We start from the raw sequence: 22,704 nt of genomic DNA, 5'->3' as shown, positions 1-22,704 counted from the left end.
TATATATCATATCTATAAATAATAATTATATGTATTAATAGGTCTATCTATATGTAAGATTGGTAATGTCTATCACCTTTCTTTCATTATGTGTTATTTTCTGGTTTTATTTTTCCTTTTGGTAGTATCCATATATATATATTCTGATTTATTATAAACTATCACTCTAAAATTATTTATTTTATGCCCATCTCTAAAGTAAAATGTTATTTAAACTTATTTTTTCCCAATAGCTTAGTCGAAAATTCATCAATTGATGTGACTTAGAATTTCTAGGATTATTCAAAGGGATATGGGGACCAGCAGGTGATGTAGTCATTAAGTTACCATATTCCCACACAGCTGACAGTGGTTCAAGTTCTGGACATAGTAGCTCGAAACCCACTCAAGGCGTATGTGCACATGTGTCCAAAATCCTAAGAGAAGAATGAAGGAGAAGAGATTGTACCATGGTCATCCCCTCCACCCAGGGATGGGGGTGATTTCTCACTTTCCCTCTCACTGTGTGTCTCTGTGATGAATGCACATAACGTATGGCAAAAAACTTTTTAAAAAATTTTAAAACTGAGTATATCATTATCTTAATAATATAAGCATATAGGCCAAGAGTTAGAATACTTTTTCCATAAGGTATACAATGTATCAATGACCTGGTTTGTATGCCATGTGATATTTTTTACTACTACTCAGCTTTGTGAATACACTGTGAAAGCTGCAGTAGGCAATGCATACATAAGGGAATGAGTATGGCTTAGTTCAATAAACATTGTAAGTGGATGCCAAAGTTTTCACTTCATGTCATATTCATGAGCCAAAAATACTATTTATATTTTAAATTAGCTAAAATGGTAAAAATAATTCTTAACTTATAGGCAATGCAAAATGAATAGGCAGATTATTGGTAGCAGCTCATTGGCTCCCATGCACTGAGGTTTAGCAAGACCACAACACATGATTTATGAGAGAATTTGCCATCATTGGCTTGCATCTGAGATGGTACTGTATTTGCAGAAGGCACAAATCTAAAAAGGAAGGGAAGAATATAGAAGATACAGCTGGTGAACTAATCAAGGTACTACTCAATGACTAGAGTTATTTGAGGAAAAAGATCAATTGAAATTAGTATGCATGAAGAGAAACAGAACAATTCCTGTAGTTGTTCTATGTTCTTTTAAAATATATTTTAAAATAGGAAAGTAAATTCATACAGAAGCATCCCTACTGCTACTCCAAGCAAACGAATAATAACATTTAATAACAAATAGTCTTTAAAGTGTAACTATGAGTTTAATGTCACTGTGAGTTCCCAGTAAGGACAGGGCCCAGAGAAGTGAGTATGAGTTGGATCTGAAGTTTTACAGAATTATTGGTTTGTTTTTCATTACTAAACACAGATCGTTTAAGACCTAGAAGCTAGGGCTGTAAAGTTCAGGTGGTGTGCCAGGTCCAGGGTACGGGAAGTAAGGTACCTGCAGAGAACCTGAAGACGGTTTGTCTATGAACTATAACTCACAAGGGTGAGTCCACAGTTTGTAAAATCTTAGAAAGACAACATAAAATAGCCCATAATAAGGGAGCAAAGTCAATAAATACAATAAAAGTAAAACTAGTAAACTTAAGAACATAGTTTGAAATATTCAAGATGGTAAAGAAAAATAGAAACTTAAGCAAGGATGTAATAAAAACAGGACATTAAAAAAACAGAGTAGAAGTTTTAGACCAAGTGCAATCACCCCTCCATATCCATGAGTTCTGCATCTGGAATTTAATCAATTGTGGGTCAAAACATATTTTTAAAAAACATTTGGATCTGTGCTGACCATATTGACTTTTCTATCCTTGTCATTATTTCCCAAGTAATAGTTTATAACAACTATTTACATTGGATGAGGTATTATAACTCATTTAGAGACCATGTAAAGTAAACAGAAGACTGTGTGTAAGTTACATGCAAAGACTAAGCCATTTTATTTTATTTTATTTTATTTGAGAGTTTTTTCAAGTGCAGTATGTAGAAATTTTAGAAAAAATATTATTTAACAATATATTTGGTCATTGGAAAAGTCATGATGCGTTTTTGCACAGAAAAACATAGAATAGAGTTTTAACTTTTCCAGTGACCCAATATGTAGTTATCTTTGCTAACAAGTTTTTAATAGTCACCTCCTTTCTTCTCTATCAAATATTCTTTTTCCTTAAGAATATCCACGTATTAGATCTTTTTTTTTTTTTTTGAGACGTTTTTGCTATAGGACGTGTGTACTTGCCAGACAGAGAGAGACAGAGAGACAGAAAACAAGAAGTCACCCCTCAGGGGTGAAGGCCATGCCACAGTCCCTTTTCCGTTCTCCTCTCGGGATCTTGGGCACGCACACACATGTATCCGGCGTGAGTTTTAAGCCACTGGGTCCAGGACGCGAACCATGGTCGACTACATGGGAGTCCAGCGACATAGCCATTACGCTAACTGCTGGTCCTGACTAAGCCATTTTATTCAAGGGACTTAGTATCCATTGATTTTGGTATCCACAAGTGGTCTTGGAATAAATCCCCTGTAGATAACCAAGAAAAAACTATAAATAGTTATTGAAAAGAGTCACCTAAATTAATCACCTAAATTAAAAGACCTGTCATATAGTTCTAAAGGTATTAGTTGATGGAAATGAGAAAATCGAAAAAAATATTAATAGTTCAAAATGTAGTTTAGAAAAATAAAAGGTAGAAAGTATGGATGAATTTTAGGGCACAAAAGATTTAATAAACTCTACTATGTGAATATAGAGTGACTAATAATTTCCTATAATTGAAGAAAGATATGACTTCTGACATATAAGAAGCATATTAAATCCTGAGCAAGAAAAATAGAAGTTCATTCCAGACAACTCACAATTAAGGTATATAATATAAAAACAGAAAAATTTAAAAATTATAAAGTAGAAAAGTTACTACAGAGTAATAAATATGGAAAAAAATAGATTGATGATAGACTTTTCTTAAGGATACTACATGATATAAGACCATTGATTGATATCTTCAAAGTATGAGAGAAAAATAATGTCAACCTAGAATTTTGCATTAAGCTAAATTAATAGTCAGTAATATAATACATAAAGATATTTTAACATTAGTAAATATAAGGAGTGAATTAATCCTTGACTGATATTAAAAGATCTAATACAGGGACCAGCAGTTAGCATAATGGCTATGTCACTGGACTCCCATGTAGTCAACCACAGTTTGCGGCCTGGACCTGGTGGCTTAAAACTCATGCCGGGTGCATGTGCGTGTATGCCCAAGATCCCTAGAGGAGAATGGAGGAGAAGGGATTGCGGCGTGGCCATCACCCCTGGGGGGTGATTTCTCGCTTTCTGTCTCTCTGTCTCTCTCTGTCTGTTGGGCAAGCACACATGCCCTATAGCAAAAACCTCTCAAAAAAAACCACAAAGATCTAATACATGGATATTCTTAAGGAAAAAGAATATTCAATAAAGAAGAAAGAAGTTGACTATTAAAAAATTGTTAGCAAAGATAACTAAATATTGGGTCACTGGAAAAGTTGACTATTCTATGTGTTTCTGTGCAAAAATGCATCATGACTTTTCCAATGACCCAATATATTGTTAAATAATATTTTTTCTAAAATTTCTACATACTGCACTTGAAAAAACTTAGTTAAGCTTCAGATGTTCTTAATGAAGCCACTACTTCAAATAAGGTATCACTGTGCTCTTGGACAAGGGATAATTAGCTTTTATATTTTGTTTTTTTAAAGTCTTACCTTGGTCAATCCCATAAGACTTTAAATGCATGCATAGTATCTATCTTTATAAACATACATATTTATATTTATGGGACTTCAAAAAGTTTATGAAAAATAGAATTGAAATTCAAATGTATATTTTGGTGCTAAAACCTTTTGCACCAAAAATCATCCATGGGTTTTTCATGATTTTTTTTTCATACTATGCATTCTCCATGAAACCCTCTCATATACAACATAAAACTCTCAAAGGTTCTATGATGCAAAGTTCAATATCTGGGATTTAAATCTGCATCTTACGAATATTTTGAAAACTCTTTCTTTCCATTATGGAATTTTAATTGATTATGTGACAACAGATGTTTATCAAAGGTCTATTTTTTGCTCTTCTCAGTGTGATTACAACCTATAGCTACAGTAATCAATAAAAATCTCATATGTGGGAAGTAGAACATGTAGCTATCTCTTAAAACTTATAAAGAGGGGCCCACAGATGGCATAATGGTTACGTCACTGGACTCCCATGTAGTCAACTGCAGTTCAAGTCTCCACCCAGCAACTTAAAACTCACGCTGGACATGTGCGTATGTATGCCCAAGAACCCAAGAGGAGAATGGAGGAGAAGGGATTGTGGTGTGGCCATCCCCCCTAGGGGGTGATTTCTCGCTTTCTGTCTCTCTGTCTTTGTGGTGAGTGTACATGCCCTGTAGCAAAAATCTCTCAAAAAAATTATAAAGATATAGATAGGGTGACCAATAAGTACTCATTAGCATACTTTTCAAATAACATTCTGTAATAGTGAATTTTTTTCATCTGTGCTATCCAAAATGGAAATCACTAGCCACATACAGTTATTGAGTAGCTGAGCATGGAATACATTAATGCAAAGGAGATACTTAATTTTTTATTTAATATATATTTTTACATTTATATTTAAATGGTCTCAAATGTCTGGTGGCTATTGTTTTAGACAGTACTGTTCTAAAATCATAGTTTACAAGTAGCAAAAATGAGAATTCTAATCAGGCAAATAGGGAGTTAGATATTTAATGGCAAATCTCTCTAATGGCAATTTAAGATGTTCTCGTTTGACCTGTTCTTCCTCTGCTTCTTTGTTGTTTAACACACAGTTGTTTTCTGTGAAAATATTTGCAATAACTTTCTCCTACATAAGTAAATGTGCATTATATAAATTAGTATGCCGGGTTTTAAGTCCAAAATCACATTAATACTAGACCACTCATTTGCTTTATCTATGCTTCAGTTTTCTCATTTTGTAATAATAATAATAATCTATTGTCCTCACGGATTACAAAATGGAAATTGTTGGGTAATTGGTGGAGTAATGTGTGCAATCACACACCAATGTGATATGACACCTTTAATTAACTTAAATATTTTGGTGTCAAAAATGATTATCCTTAAATTGTGAGCATACATATTTATGGAAGTATTGGTAGACATAACAAAAGCAAAACAAGACAAATAATTAACAAATGGAATTATATCAAACATCCAAATGCAATTTATTATAAATAGAAATTGTAGTAATAGCTTACTAATACCTTCTTCTATAGTGTGCGTGAGTTGTGTGTGAATAGTTAAGTGTAAAGAGGAAAAAAGGATATGAAGTCTTAGAAAATAATATAAAATCAGGGACCAGCAGTTGGCATAATGGCTATGTTGATGAACTCCCATGCGGTTGACTGTGGTTTGAGTCCCAGACCTGGTGGCTTAAACTCACACTGGGCACATGTTCGTGTGTGCCCAAGATCCTGAGATGATAATAGAGAAATGGAGAAGGGATTGTAGCATGGCCATCTCCCCTGGAGGGTGATTTCTTGCTTTCTGTCTTTTTTTTTTGGTGAGCACACTCACCCTATAGCAAAAACTTCTTAAAAAAAAAAAAAAGTAAAGAAAAGAATATAAAATCAAATTAGGTAAAATTACGGTATATAATTATTATGTTAAATCATTTTCAGATAAGTTTTTTTTACTCAAGTCAGTGTAGCTAAGTGTTGTTTACAACAAATAACTGAATAATAATTTTAAGCAAGTTTATATTCTCATGGGCTGATAAAAATATTCTGTATTCTTTGTTAGGTTTCTGCCACAAAGTCCACTGAAATAACTACTATGTTAGACAATTAAAACTCGAGACTGCATTGTTACACACCATCTTTACCCACATGCTTCATATCTCTTGCCTGTGTTTTTCTACTTGTTTCCTCCCCTAATTGGTTTATCTGTAATCAACTGTATAGGTCTTGAGTCTCTAAGAACTTGATAAGAGTAACTAGTTATAAATACTACAATAATACATATTCTGAAAAAAATACATTTGTAAACTATGCATAGCAACTGACCGCTGAGAAGTCTTACACTGTGGAGAAGCAGAAAAAATTATGTACTAGGTTTTGTTATATCTGTGCATTTCAATCTAAAATGTACCTTTCATGACAGTTCACAGAAAAGGTCAACTTAAACCTCTATTTTTTTTATTTAATCAAGAGACAGTTCATTCACTGCCTGACAGATCATTTTCTCTCCATTATTCTTGGCTGAAAATAGAATAAGTGCCTTGCTACTTTAATAATTGTTTCAATTGGATGATAAATCCTCATTTGCTAGGGTCTTACATGACACAATAAAACTAGCTAAATGTCTGAGGGAAGTACTTGGAAAGTGTAGTTGTGTTTTGATATTAGGTTTTAGTCTTTGCTTTTTCTAGGGGAAAAAATCCTTAAAAACAAGAGTAGTTTATTTGAAGGGTGAAAGGAACTAAAATATTCACTTCTTAAAAGGCATTCTCTACTTTGCTCTTATTTTCCTCTTTACATTCTTTATCACTAATATAATTTTTCTTTGCTTTCTTTTTCCTGCCCATGTTATATGCATTCTTTCAGAATCATAGCCCCAGAAAAAGGGAATCCCTGAGACTGGACGGGGCTAGGTTAAAACTAGAAGTGGGGGGAACCAGCAGTTAGCGTAATGGCTATGTCGCTGGATTCCCACGTAGTCGACCGCGGTTCGTGTACCGGACCTGGTGGCTTAAAACTCACGCCGGGCGCGTGTGCATACGTGCCCAAGATCCCGAGAGGAGAATGGAGGAGAAGGTAAAACTAGAAGTGGGGATGGCAAAACCTAAAACAAACAAACTAGAAGTGGGGGGGGAGGGGGCAGCAGGTGGCACGGTGGTAAGGGATTGAAGTCCCATATGTCCGACCACGATTCAAATCCTGGACCCAGTGGCTTAAAAATCATGCCAAGTGTGTGTGTGCACCCAAAATCCTGAGTGGAAAATAGAGAAGAGTGTGCCATCCACCCCATGGCCATCTCCCCATGGGGTGATTTTTCACTTTTGCCCTCTCTGTCTCCAGCAAGCACACTTGTACTATGGCAAAAACCTAAGAGAAAAAAAACAACAAATAAAACAGTGGAAGTGGGACCTGGATAGAGATAACTCTTTATTTTTTATTTTTATTTGGAGAGGTTTTTGCTATAGGGCATGTGTACTCGCCAGAAAGACAGAGAGAGATGGAGAGATAGAAAGCGAGAAATCACCCCCCAGGGGGGATGGCCCGCCACAATCCCTTCTCCTCCATTTTCCTCTCAGGATCTTGGGCACGCACGCACATGCACCTGGCGTGAGTTTAAGCCACCGGGTCTGGGACTCAAACCACGGTCGACTACATGAAAGTTCGGTGACATCACCATTACGCCAACTGCTGATCCCAAGATAACTCTTAAACAGTTTCATTGGTGCTGAAGTAAGCACATGAAGGAAAGGGGACGGGCACTTTTTGACTGCCAGATGACTCATCTAGCCACTGATGTCAGGACTTCATAAACCGTGCTAGATCCTACAACATGCTTTACCACCTGCCTAACAACTGCTGCTGAGGCACCATTATTGCGATCTGACCTTATGGGGATAACCATCTTTCTGTGTTCTTCCTCACACCCATCTTCATCTCTGACTACGCAGCCCTGGGTTCATGGAAACACTGAAATCTTTCATACCATTCTTTCTCAAGCTTTCTCATTCAGTAAAGCAGCCCAGACAGCCCCTGCTAAATAATCAGAGTTGGCATGTATACCAGAGAACCATTCACCATACCTACCATTGGTCTTTCCTTAATATGGACTGCTTACCGAAGTATTAGGGCTTGTAAGTTACCAATAAATTTTAATGTAAAGCATTCTGATTCAGAATGTACAAGCAGAAAATAATCTTTATTAGTCCGATTTCCTTATCATAAAATAGGAGGTCTAGAGAGGTCAAGAAATTCACCAGAAGTCATATAACTTATTAATAATCTACTGAAACTCATTGCCTTTGTTTCTTTAAGTGACTATTTTTCTAATACTCTTAAGTACAAGGTAATAGGAAGTTTATGACTAGACCCTTCTCCTGTTTCTTCTTAGTGAATTTATCTTCATAGGTCAGTATAGGCATAGGCCTTGTTTTATTAAAATTATATGCTGTATTCTCCAAACGAATTCAGTTATTGAATTATACTCCTACAAAGAACTTTGTCCTTAGCTTTACTTGGCCCATATTTACTTCATTATATTCTATCACAATTACTACAGTCTTATATTTAATTTTTCTGGCTTCTCCGGAATACTATGTGAAGCTGCAGAATAGAGATTTTGAGAGTTTTTAGGATTGTTTATTCATATTCTGCCTCTTCCCAAGCACATGGTAGAACTGCACGTCCCTAATGTCTTTAGGCATAGCCTTGCTAGCTGAGTCACTTAGGTAGTGGACCTTCAAGAACCAGAATCCTATTCCCTTCTCTTGCTACAAGGATCATGAAAATATGAATAAAAATTGAGCACAGCACACCTCTGCTGATCCCAAATGCCTTATGCTGTTTGAGAGAGAAATAAAATTTTGAGTCCCATATATTTGGTGTATTTTATTTAAAACAAAACAAAACAAACAAACAACAAACAGAAGAGCAGAATTTACATCTATTCTGACTTAGCATTGGGAGTGCCTTATTCATTCCTATTTTTCACTAAGGCTTTGGTCAATACCAGTATTTTTTCTTAATTTGCATAAAGCAAAAATTACAGAACTTTTTTTCATCAGAGAACTCTACATTCTCCTGTCAAATGTTTCTTCCCTTTGTCCCTCCTACCTACCTTCTTCCCCTACAGTCTCTGGTATCTACATTTATTTTCCCTACCATCATGTCTTCAGATCTTTCAACTTCTGCCGTAGAGTGTCAGCACCTTTAAAAACCATAGAGTAGTGTTGAAAGAATTAAAGGAAAAATATGTTTGACATATTTGAATTGGAAAACTCCACATTAAAAAAGACATCACATTTACATTATCAATTTAAAATAAATTGCTGTACAAAGATGCTCACTCCATTTTAGCTTTGAAAGTTCAACTGGAAGAATTTTGTTTAAAAGACTGTATTGCCATGAAACACTTTATTAATTAAAACTCTAAAGAATAAATTACTAGAAATGGCCAGAAAGAAAAAAATATTACAAAAGTATCATTCAGAATAAAAGCAAAACTCTATTAAACTTACCAGCTTCTTGTTTGTGAAGAAAATGATAAAAACATATCTTTGTGTTGCACCATAAGCTTTCTTTAAAATGTGAAACAAAACTTGAATTAGTACAGGTTATAGAAGAAAATGTATAGGTGAATATTTGCATCATCTTAAAATGTTTGGAAACTTTACAAACATAACTCTAAAGGAAGAAAGATTTATGAAGATAGTAACAGAAAAATTTTACACCCTTTTTTTTAACCTGCATGGGTGTAAAAGAATATACATAATCAAATTTGAAAAACAAAATTGCAAGATGCACTTGAAAAATAACAGGCTGTTACCTTGAATGCATAAACATACTTTGCAACTCAATAAAAACAATGATGAAAAGCTCTTCATAAAACTGGGTGAAGGACGATAACTAGGAATTCATAAGTGAAGACTTAGAAATGATCAATAAACCAACATAAAAATGTTCACCCACAACGGAATGTGAATTAAAATAGCAGAAAGATAACAGTTTAATATCCATCATTCCGGAAAAGAATAAATAATTATGAGAGCTAGGTCAGTGAAGAGGAAAGAGAAATAGGTGCTTTCACACTTGCTGATGGGTATATATGCATTGGCACTTTTTTTTGAAGAGTGAATTTTCTACTACATATAGAAAGGCCTAAAAATATAACACTATTAACCTAGAAACACCAAAGATATACCACTCAGGATGTACCAAAACAAAAACAAAAACACAAGGTAATTACCTGCAAGTTGTTTATGCTGCTTAAGAATGACAGTTACTCGTTGGCCTCTTGCAATTTGCTCTAAATTAGTTCACTGAATTTCTCTCAGGGCCCTTTGACTGGGTGCTGTTATCATCCCCATTTTTAAAAAGTGAGAAAACCAAGGGCCTAAGAAGTAAACACAGATAAAAACAAAACAAAACTCAAAGAGCAAAAACTGCTAAAGCTTATACATTATTTGTAATAGTGAAACAACGTATGAGACAATGCCTAAACATCTATTAACAGTGGATTAGTTTATTACACTTCTGTAATACATAAAGTAATATTCATGTGTCTATTAAAATGGTATTGTTCAATAGCTAATGACATGGAAAACTATTTATGGTACATTGTTAAATGAAACAAGCTAGTTTCCCAATGGAATGAACCTATCGCTTCGTAAAATATATGAAACAAAAGAATTTTTCTTTTCTTATACAAATACTGCAGCCAAAATACAACAGTGAGTTTCTCCCAGGTGGTGTGACTGTCAGACAGTATTCATTTTCACTTTATGGATTCACTTTGGTTTTAAATTTTTTGACGTGAGTTAATGAATACGGGATAACTTTACAATGAAAGTCTTTTCTTTTTAGTGGGACATATCTTGATACCATGGATACAAGGATGAGATAAGCTAGTAATTTCATTATCACTGTGTGTGGAGTTTCATAGAAGAGAATAAAAAATATATTTTTTGTTTACAAAGTCTAAATGTAGGCTATATTTCATGATCACTCCAGAGTTCTTTATGCAGGCTTAGTTATTGCTGAAAATAGACTTATTGATAAATGAGAAATTTTGACATCAGTAGCTTTTGGGCCTTTCCACCTCCCCCCATCCCATACTCCAGTAGCTTTTGGGCCTTTCCACCTCCCCCCATACTCTCTCCTGAATCTAATTGGTTATGCATCATTCATGTATTACTTTATCATAGGTCTTCAGGTTTCCCAAGATCGTTTTATAAGCCAATTGTAAATTGAAGGTTGGTACCTGAGGAAGTAATCTCAGACTAGCTCCAAGTTCAAAGTGATGCTAATCCCCACACAGAAGACACCTTTTGGTTTTTAGAGAGCTTACCAAGAGAGAAATAAGCTTATCAAAAGTTACTTATAACAATTTGGCTTAAAAATAAAAGTGACTATAAGGAGGTGTCTGGAGTAATAGATGATTTGCAGGAACTTAGCTGATTGCTACTTATTTCAGAATACAGAGTTCTCTCTGTGGATTACAGTGCTATAATAAGACTTCATGATTTAAAGGGGATTAAACTAACTCCCAGATGTTGCATAGGTTTAAAACAGGTGAAGGCAGGAGTCAAGGAAAGTCACATGTGGTAGTAAGTGCACTAGACTTACAGGCAGATAATTAGAGTACATCTTCTTGTTCTGTTGCTGCTTCAATAGACAAACATAATCAAATAAATGACTTTGTATGAGGTTCGGGTTCTTTATATGTAAAATGAGAAAATACCTATAGCTACCTTACAACATTGCTGGAAAACAACAGAAGAGAGATAGGAAATGAAACTACGGAAGTGATCTGATCAAATGATGTAGGTCAGAATAGATTAAGGATATGGATTACTTTTAAGCCAAAAATAAAGATATCCTTTGCTAGAATTTTCACTTCATTCCATTTTCAGTGATTGTGAGATGCCTCCTAGGCAGCATGTATCTGAGTGCCAACTATGGGCTAAGTACTGTATGAGGCAATGGTGAGCGAGTCAAAGATGAATTAGTATTTCTGTTATCAAGCAGCTCCAAGGTGGTTAGTGTAATAAAGATAATTATAGTCAGTGTTTATTCACAGTGCCGTGGACATAGGCCACACTACCTCTTCTGTCCTGGGACATGAAGCTATCTTCCCTTCCAACTGAATATATATAAGTGATACTTGATTAAGTGAAAAAGACAGAAGCAAAGTCCTCATCACATGAACAAGAGGGAACATGATGCTGTTGGGAGCCTCATAGGCCATGGAACAAGGTACTAGATGCACCTCGTATAGCATGAGCTGGGAGCGAGTTTGGTGTTGACAGGGATAGCTTTGGAATGACAAGTTGAAGTCAGTTCCTTATATGTCATATATGGCATAATAATTGGACTTTGATTTCATTCTGTGTAAGAGGCATCTTTAGAAATTTGTATGCAGGGACCAGCAGTTGACTGCGGGTTCAAGCCTTAGACTCAGTGGCTTAAATTCACACCAGGCGTGTGTGCGTGTGTGCCCAAGATCCTGAGAGGAGAATGGAGGAGAAGAGATTGCGGTGTGGCCATCCCCCCTGGGGGGTGATTTCTTGCTTTCTCGCTTTCTGTCTCTCCTGTCTCCTCTCTGTCTTTCTGGCGAGCACACGCACCCTATAGCAAAAACCTCTACGGAAAAAAAAAAAAAAGAAGAAAGAAAAGAAATTTGTATGCAGAAAGTTGAGACAATCAGAATATAAACAAAACAACCTATTGGGGCAGAGACTAAATCCAGTAGGTTGTCAAGAAGGAAACAACTACACACTATAAAATACTTGTGGAGTCCCCTGTGTATGCACAGACTTGTTCATACATGTGTTTTCAATTATACCTAGAATTCCCACTTGAAAATCAAAAGTATATATCATCATCCATTTTGAGGTAGTAAAAAATGTATCCAGATTTTTAACATAGACTCAAGCATTAGAGATAAGATTTGAGTGGATAACAAGTCATTACATTCATCTGAGCTTACTTTTATAGTAAAAACATAACAAGAGTGATGTAATAAAAAGAATGTAAATGTATAAGTCTGTCAGAGGTTTAAAAAAAAAATTCCAGTTTTGTAACTGATGAGCTAGTGACTTTTGAGAATGCATTAAGTATTTTTAATCCTGAGTTTACTTATTTTAAGATAGGACTAACACTCACTACCTAATAGGGCTGTGATGAGGAAATCTGAACATCAAACACTGGGTCGCTGTACACTGTGTCTATGTTAATCCTTTTCATCTAATAAGGTGGCCTGGAACTCTCAAAGGGTGAGGCTTCACAGCCTGCGCTTTAATATCCTGGTTCCAAACCAGCCATGGTGGTGCAGTTTGGTAACACAACGCTCGGTGATACAGAAACCACGTGGAAAGATTCTGCGTTTGGACCCTGAGGTCTCCCTAGACGTGCCAGGCTCAAGAGTCACAGGTCTGTGAGCCTGACTGGCTGAGGCTGGTGGGTGATGCCAGCAAAGACCCTGTTGGGGATGACTCATGGCTCTCTTTCTGCATGTCTCTCTCTTCTCTGTATCTCCCTCATAAGAAACAAATAAACTTTATAAAATTCTTATGGCACAAATTTTAACTTTACTGGTCAAGAATAAGTTCACAGCTTTTAACCTGGGATCAAACTTAAGAAGAGGAAAGAAGTTAACATGTTGAACAAAATTGGTCCTGAGAAGATAGCTTTCTTTCGTGCCCCTTCGCGTTAGCCAGAAATGTCACATTTTGAACTTGGTAAATGCTGTTCAAAATGTTAGACTTCATTTTCAGTTGCTTCAGAAGGCAAAACAAGGGCTCACAGGAGGAATTTGTACTGTGGTAGATGTCGGTATAATATCTGAAAAGTAGGGCCGGGCAGCAGTGAGCTGTGACACACCTGGACCCTCGTGGGGAAGGTCCTGGGTTTGTACCCTGCAATCTGCCTGAACATGCTGGGCATATGCACGTGTGCATGCCTCTGACCCAGGCCAGCCGAGACGAGTGAATCATAGCATGAAGACCCTGCTGAGGGACTGTCTGTTTCTTTCTATATAAATAAATACAATCTGTAAGTCCCACTCTGCTGTCCCCTTTCTTCTGAATGAGAAAACTCAAGAGAGGTCACTTGTCTAAGGACACTGGCAACTTGCGAGGGCTGTCATTTTTTATATATGTACTTAGCGTAATTTATGATTTACATCTATTCATCTTTGTAAGGTACAGGATAGTGTTTAGAAGCATGTATACAATGTGTAGTAAAGAAATCAAGGATATAAAAAATTTAAAAATTGGGACCAGCAGTTAGCATAATGGCTGTCACTGGACTCCCACGTAGTCAACCGCTGTTCGAGTCCCGGACTGGGTGGCTTAAACGCACGCGGGGCACGTGTGCGTGTGTGCCCAAGATCCTGAGAGGAGAATGGAGAAGGGATTGCGGTGTGGCCATCCCTCCTGGGGAGTGATTTCTCACTTTCTGTCTCTATGTCTCTGTCTTTCTGGTGAGTGCACATGCCCTATAGCAAAAACCTCTCCAAAAATAAAAATAAAATTAAAAATTAAAAAATTTAAAAAATATATATTTCAAATGAAATGTTAACTATCAAGTGTTATAGCACCAGTCGCATTCTGTCTTAGGAGGGAGTTACCTTCCAGTCAGCGAGGGTACCTGATCATAGCCCAGATAAATGTCTCTGAGAGAGGCTATAGGAAAAGGCACGTTATAAACCCTCTCCTGACCTTATAGCTTCCCATCAACTTTTGTATTTCCTCACTTTCCCCTCCATATGTTTGCTATTTTTCATGGTGAATCTCTTTGGAATATTGCACTATACTTAAAATCTCTCACTTGTCATCTCTTCGATGATCCTCAGCCCACTCCAGTTTGGGTTCCAATCCTGTCATTTCACTGAGATTCCTTCTGCCTTGTTGCCAAATCAAATGTTCATCTGTCTACTGTTACCTTAGCTGATGTGGAGGACACTCTGTCCACTTTCTAAAAGCTCTAGTTTTATATCCTGGAATTCAACAATTAAGTAAGTGGGTAGTTAATGTTAGAAGTCACAGTTTTTCTGGCTAAAATGGAAGGTTACATAGAAGCAGGAGAGGAGGATAGGATGGTCCGTGTGTGTATAAAATGCAGTTGAACAGATCATACTGAACTCATGCTTTGGTTAAAATAAGTACAGAAAGACACATAGAGAAATATTGGTAGATGCGTGGCTTCATAATACATGCTTAGTTTATACACATGTATCTAGAAGCCAAGGAGGCCTGGAACAGATCAATGCCCTAACAGCAATGAGCCTAACTAGTACATAGATCTTGGTTTCTAAAAATATTATCCACTACAAGGAACCAAGGCTAACTTAAAAAAATAAGATTTGAGGGACCAGTAGTTGCCGTAATGGCTATGTTGCTGGACTCTCATGTAGTCGACCATAGTTTGAATCCCAGACCCTGTGGCTTAGACTTACACCGGGTGCATGTGCATGTGTGCCCAAGATCCCAAGAGAAGAATGGAGGAGAAGGGACTGTGGCATGGCCATCCTCCCTGGGGGGTGATTTCTCCCTTTCTGTCTCTGTCTTTCTGGTGAGTATATGTGCCCTATAGCAAAAACCTCTCTAAAAAAATAAAATATAAGGCTTGGAACCAGCAGATGGCGTAACAGTTGTGTTGGCAGACTCCCACTGAGTTGACCAGCATGGGAGAAAATATTTGCAAATATCTAATAAGGGACAAGTATCCAAAATATGTAACACTTCATACAATTCAATACCCCCCTCAAAAAAAAAAAAAAAAAAAACCTCTTTTATAAAGTAGGAAATGGGGACCACCAGATAGTGTAATGCTTATGTCGCTGGACTCCCATGTAGTCGACCACAGTTCTAGTCCTGGATTTGGAGACTTAAAACTCTCACATCAGGCACAAGTGCATGCATGCCCAAGATCCTGAGAGGAAAGTGGAGAAGGTATTGCGGCATAGCCATCTCCTGTGGGGGATGGTTTCTCACCTTCTGTCTCTCTGTCTTTCTCTGTCTCTCTGGTGAGAGCACATGCCCTATAGAAAAAAAAAAAAAACTCTAAAAAAATGGATAAATAAAAAAAGTAAGGTTGGTTCTAGGCTTGGGTCAGGAAATAGTCAAGATGAGCCTGGAATATTTTCTGGTACCTGAAAATAATTAAGTCCTCAAAAAAATCATGATGCTGTATGGTGTTGGAATCAAGAAGAGGGACAAAGGATCCTAGCAGATCTGCTAATGCCAAATATGGAACAGTTGAAGGGGAAAAACTTAGTTTTGGGTTATAACTCAAAATAGAAAATAAATATTCAAAAGATGATATAGACATAAATGAGGAAATAAATACAAGGATAGGCAAATCTCGGGAACCAGCAGTTAGCGTAATGGCTCTGTCGCCGGATTCCCATGTAGTCGACTGCAGTTTGCGTCCCAGACCTGGTGGCTTAGAACTCATGCCGGGCGCGTGTGCGTGCGTGCCCAAGATCCCGAGAGGAGAATGGAGGAGAAGGGATTGTGGCGTGGCCATCCCCCCTGGGGGTTGATTTCTCGCTTTCTGTCTCTATGTCTCTCTCTGTCTTTCTGGTGAGCGCACGTGCCCTATAGCAAAACAAACAAACAAACAAACAAAAAAAAACTCTAAAAAAAAAGAATAGGCAAATCTCACATGTGAAGAATGCCAGGCAATGTACATAGATATCCCCACTCCTTGAGAGGTATCTGTGCATAGTGACAATTTTACGAAGAGTAAATAAAGGAGGAAAAAGAATAACTCTGTGGAGAATTCTGGAAAACACTGCCATGTCAGGTGATGAAAATTAAAGTCATGTCATGTTGATAATATATACCTTTGAGAAGAATGGCTCTTAACTTCTGTGGTCTTCTTTTCTAAAACCTGTAACACCAATATAATCAAGAGAAACACATCAGAAGAATCCGAATGGAGGATATTTTACAGCGCATCTGGTTGATAGTTCTAACAACTGTGAAGATTGTCAGAGAAACAGAGTCTGAGAAATGGTCACTGGCAGTAGTCTTACCAGTAGAGAATCATGTTTTCTGACTCCAGCATCCAGCCCAGTGTCTGGAACATCGTAAGGGTTTCTCAGGATGGAGGAGTAAGTGGACCTATGCAGCACCAGCAGCACATGACAGATCACAGACTTGCCATGGTGTCTGATAAAGGAAGGAAAAGCAAAGCATCTCTGTAGTCAGAGACCCTTGAGAAGAGTTTAATTAGCTTTAGATGAATGTCAACAAGCCTGACAGATAAGAGCATTCTGTGATCAAAATCCACCAATCTGTACACTTTGAGCAGCACATGTAATAGAAACTGCCAGAGATGGAGACAGGAATAAATATGCCTCCAAGTGCTGGAGCAGGTATTAGAACCAAGGGATGCATCCTGCCTATTGGCACCACCCATCCATGTGTGAACATCACCACGTCAGGTTTAATGATTTCCAGATGGACATATCGCCACCCTTGCTTTCATTTGAATCTTACCACATGACTGTATTAAGAACAAGACATTTTTATCCTTATCTCACAGAAGACAAAACCGAGGTACCAAGATGTGAAATGGCCTTGAGATTTGAAGAGCCCAGCTCCTAGCCCCTGTTCTCTCCACTGTGTTGGATCATCCTTTCACTGTGGGCCTTGTGTTGGCTGTTACAAGACTACTCCAGGCACATTCTCTTTCTTCCTTGTTTCCTCCAGCCCCTCTGCCTCATAGAGGAAAGGTATAGATTTCCTGATCAGAGCAACTCCTTTAAGGGTGGCCTCTCAGTTGGCTTGACTATTAAAAGTGCCGTTTCTGTGTTTATCCTGGGGTTTGGGAGGGCTCAAATGGAAGCCCTCTTCATTCCATTCTGAGGAAGTCTCAGAATCAGCACTTCAGGACTTCCAATACAATATTTTAATGGAGAAGGGGCCCTGAGACCATTATCCAGGAGTTACTAAATGTCAGGGCCATGGAGGCAGGCTTTATGGATTTCTTTAAAGAGCTTCATTAACTTGACTAATTGGAAAGTGGAGATTTGCAGACTTGTCTGCTTATAAGGGTGAAAAGACAGAGTCAATAGGATGTGAACAGGACAAGTAGGCTGCGATAAGCCCCTGAACATTTCTGGAAAATGAGCAAGAGGTTTTATTTGGTGCACTGTAAGCAGGAGTTTATTAAGGCAGCCCATGGAGCCAGAAGAGCCACAAATTGGGAGTCACGTCAAACTGGACAGGACCCCACCTCAAGCAATGATTAACTTAGAGAATATGGAACAGCTACTTAAATTTGCTGAGTATTATTTTAACCTGGTTTTAATGAACTCTGGGTAGAGATGATGGAATTTAAAACACTTTTACCTTTCACTCCTAAAATGAAAATGAAGGATGTCTTGAATCGTACAAAACCACGGAGAAAAAGAGAATAGGAGAGCAGATAAAAGCAATAAATGCGAAAGCTGTGAAACCCATAGATAACACATAAGAACATATCCAAGAAGCTGAATCTGAAACTGGTAGGGAAGAGAACTAAAAACGCCACCGGATATATAACACATATTAAACCCTGTCAAAAATGTATTAATTTGATATCAGGTACTTCTGAGAATAGAGGAAATGGTGACAAAAATGAGGACTGGTTGAAAATCCATAAAAGAAGCACTTACATCCTTGTGTAACCTTCCCTACCCTGTCTTCCAACTGTCAGAAGACTGAAAATGGGAAGATAAGGGATTTCTGGTCAGAAGGCAACAGCCACAGTTCTTAAGAGGGAATACCATACTGAAAATAGACGATTAGAACCAACAGTGGCATGATGGTTAAGATGTTGGATTCCCACATGGCTGAACACAGTTCGAGTCCAGGACTTGATGGCTTGAAAATTATGCCAGGCAAGTGTCTGTGCATGCCCAAGATCCCAAGAGGAAAATAAGGGAGAAGAGGTGGTGGCATGGCCATACCCCTGGGGGATAATTTCTCACTTTCCCTTTAGTAATCTCTATCTCTCTCGGGGTTGTGCATATACCTACATGTGCATACATTCTTAAAAAAGAATAAAGAAAATAGAGGGTTAAATGTATGTTTACAGACTGACACAGACCTGAGTTAGGAAATTGCTACACAGGGGAATCCAGCTCACCCCCCAGCAATGAAAGGCATAAAGTAAAGGAAGCAGACAAATAACCTTACAATCATAATCTACCAATCACACAGATTAACTCAAAGTGGGAGGGCAAGGCTGCATGATGACTAAGGCCACTTTGGAGGCCTGGATTTGGTTCCCAACAAAACAAAAACAGGCCAAGTGCAGAGATAGGGTTGGCACCCTGGATAACTGGAAGGCAAGGGCAGGACAATTACAGCATAGTAAAACCCTATCAAAAATACTTTGTCTTCTCACTTGCTCTCTCAAAACAAAGAGAAAAACAACTTCCAGCTAACCTTTTGGGGCCTGACTCTTAAATGCAAATAACCAGAGGTCATAAACAACTAAAAGGAAAAAAAAAAAAAAAAAAAAACAAGAGAAAGGAAAAAAAATTCTGAATAAACTAAAACTTTGAAGATAATTTAAAAATAAAGTTAATAGCCTCAGAGAAATAAGAGAAGATACTGTTTCACTTAAACAATAGGATGCAATAAAAGTTATATTTAGAAAACAAAGACAAGATAATTTCATGTAAATATTTCATATGTTTATGTTCACATACAATGTTTGCTGTATATAATAATATACATAACTATGGGTCTAGAAATAAAAACATAATAGTAGAGATAAAAATGGAATAAAATGGTTCAAATATAAATTAAAAGAAGCATTCCTGAAACTGCAACAACAACAAAAAAGATGATGAAAAAGACAATTAGAGTGATAGTGACCAGGGCCAGCAGGTGGTATGGTGGTTAAGGCTCTAGACACTACCATAATGGCCAGCCACGGTTTGAGTCCTGGACCTGGTGGCTTGCTTTCTCACTTTCTCTCTCTCTCTCTCTGTGTGTGTGTGTGTGTGTTTGTGTCTGGTCAGATTAATATAAAAATGAATACATAAATTTTTAAAAAAGAGTGAAGGTGTATGAAAATTAAAAGATAATTACAGAAAGTTCAGCATCAAAAAAATAGGACTTTTGGAACCACCACCAGCAGAAAAATAAGGATAAAAAAATGGCAAAGTGAATTCTTAATAGGATACTGTAAGAAATGTTTCTGTCATTAACGTTTTTGTTTCTTGATTGGAAGGGACCACTACGTGTCCAGCAAAAGACATGAAAATAGATCTACATTGTATAATAATTGTCGCATCATTGTCCTCCTCTCCTTGCGGTTCCCACTGCAGTGTATGAAGGTCAAGTGACTGCAACAGCTGAACACACCTTTCCATTCTTGGTGACCATTAATCATACCTGTGTACAAATAGTCACAGAGTAAATTTTAGCATAATTTTCATTTTGTGTGTATCAGACACACTTTTGTTACTAGTATGGCGATTATCCTACTGATCCTCATTTATTTTTTAAGCTTTACTGAGGTACAATTGATATGTAAAAATTGTAGATAACTTAATGTGTACATTTCAATGATTTTGGATATATTCACACACTAGTAATCCTGTCACCAGTCAAGGAGCTAAACATAACCAACACCTCCAGAAATCTCCTTATGATCTTTGTTATTTTTTTGTTTGTTTATCTTTGTCTGTGTATGTGTTGAAAACATTGAAAATGAAATCAATCCCCTTCATATATTTTAAACTACACAACACCATATTGCTAACCATAGGCACTATGTTATACAGCAGATTTCTAGAATTTATTAAGCTTCTGTGATGGAAACTTTATGTAATTTTTAGCTTAAAACTCTCCGGTGGCTTCCCATCACTCTTAGAATACAAAGTTCTCTGACTTACAAGCACTGCATGAACAGAAAGCTAATTAAGTCTCCAGTCTTCTTGCTTTCCACACCTTTCCTTTAACCTCACAGGTTTCTTAGCTGTTCTTTGGGCACGTCAAGTGCAGGACCTTGCTATTTGTTTTTCCCCTTGGCCTACAATAATTTTTTTCTTTGTATTTAAATATCTTCCTCTATAACTTTCTTCAGGTCTGCATGAAGTGCAGCCTCATCAGACTTTCACTGATATTATAATGTATATTTTAATTCCATCATGCTCTTTTATATTATTCTACACTATTTTTCTTTGTTTTTTTTTTTTTTTTTTTTTTTTTTTGAAGAGTTTTTTGTTATCGGGCGCGTGTGCTCGCCAGCCGGACAGAGAGAGACAGAGAGGCAGAAAGTGAGAAATCACCCCCCAGGGGGAATGGCCACGCCACAATCCCTTCTCCTCCATTCTCCTCTCAGGATCTTGGGCACTCACACACACGCGCCTGGTGTGAATTTTAAGTCACGGGGTCTGGAACACGAACCACGATCGACTACATGGGAGTCCAGCGACATAGCCATTACACTATCTGCTGGTCCAACGCTATTTTTCTTCAAAGCACTTACTGTCAACTTAAGAAATGAGTTATCTTATTTATTGTACTTTTTGTAAAATGTGAACTTTATACAAGAAGAAACTGTTGGTTTATTGATATAGCCAGTATTTAGCGCTAGAAATGTCCAGTGAAAGATAGGTGCTTCATGCCTTTCTGTGTGATTAAGTAAATAAATTGTAGGTCTTTTCCATCTGATTTTATACACACTTACAACTATTTTCTCTCAATTTTACTGTTTTTAAACTTGATCAAACCAGTAGCTTTCTTTACTTTTCCAGTAGTACCTGGAGGGAAGTCCAGCAGATCCGTCAAAGATCTACCAGGAGTGGGGATAAGAATGGTAACAGACAATCCTGATAGGTGGGCCTAGAGAAGCATGGTCTGAGGAGGTGTCCTTCGTCATTTTCCATACCAAACTCTAGGCATGTGGGACAATCTCATTATGTGGTGTCCTAAGAGATTTCGATTCTACATGTGTGCTTACTTTTATTTGTTGTTTTAGCTTTGACTATAGTGCATATGTGCTTGCCAGAGAGGGACAGGGAGAGAGAGAGAGAGGGAAAGTGAGAATTCAAACCCCCCCGGGGGGGGGGGAAATGACAAAGCCACAGTCTCTTCTCTTCCAGTCTCCTCTTAAGATTTTGGGCATGCATACACACATGCCTAGCATGATTCTCAAACCACTGGGGCTAAGACTCTAACTGCAAAGCTAGGTATGTGGAATCCAATACCTTAACCTCTACCCTATCTGCTGGGCCCGGGGATTGCTATTTTAAATACCCATCTTCAAACTTAGCTCAGAATGTCTTGGACTTCCTGTCTTCTGGAACCGAATAGTGAAAATATCAGCAGTGTTCAGTGTTCTGGAAAATACAGGATGCCAAGGTTCTCAGTCAAGACTGACCAGAGGGGAAGGAACTCCAGTAGAGTCTGTGGTTGAAACTGCTTTTAGTCCAGTGAGTGGGAAATTCAGAAAAGATAAAAACTGACATGCAGAAATTAAAAACTTGTGACTTCTTAACTAGGGAGTACAGCTCATACTTCCTGGACATGAAAATAATCTTGGCTCCACCAAGAATTTTTTACCTCCATATTGAAAATGAAACACTATGTGTACAGTGAGTTTGGTCCAGACACTGTAGTATTTATATCTAAATAAAAGTCTATCTTTCTATGGAAATAAAACCTATACAGTCTAAAGTTCATCTATATGTAATAGGAATATTCAATTTAGTAGTATGTAATATGAATATTCAATTTACTAAGAACTTTTCATTGGGCATCTAGTAACTACAATTACTTTCACTGGGCATACCCCTTCTAATATCCATCCTGTACTGAATTTGATTTGGACAAAGTATCTTAGAATGAAAAAAGTATGAGATTTGATAATATGGGAATGAATGATAAGAGCCATATG

Source organism: Tupaia chinensis, unplaced genomic scaffold (genome assembly GCF_000334495.1).
Source record: "Tupaia chinensis unplaced genomic scaffold, TupChi_1.0 Scaffold139431_1, whole genome shotgun sequence".
NCBI classification, from domain to species: domain Eukaryota; kingdom Metazoa; phylum Chordata; class Mammalia; order Scandentia; family Tupaiidae; genus Tupaia; species Tupaia belangeri.
This window is presented reverse-complemented; position numbering follows the sequence as displayed.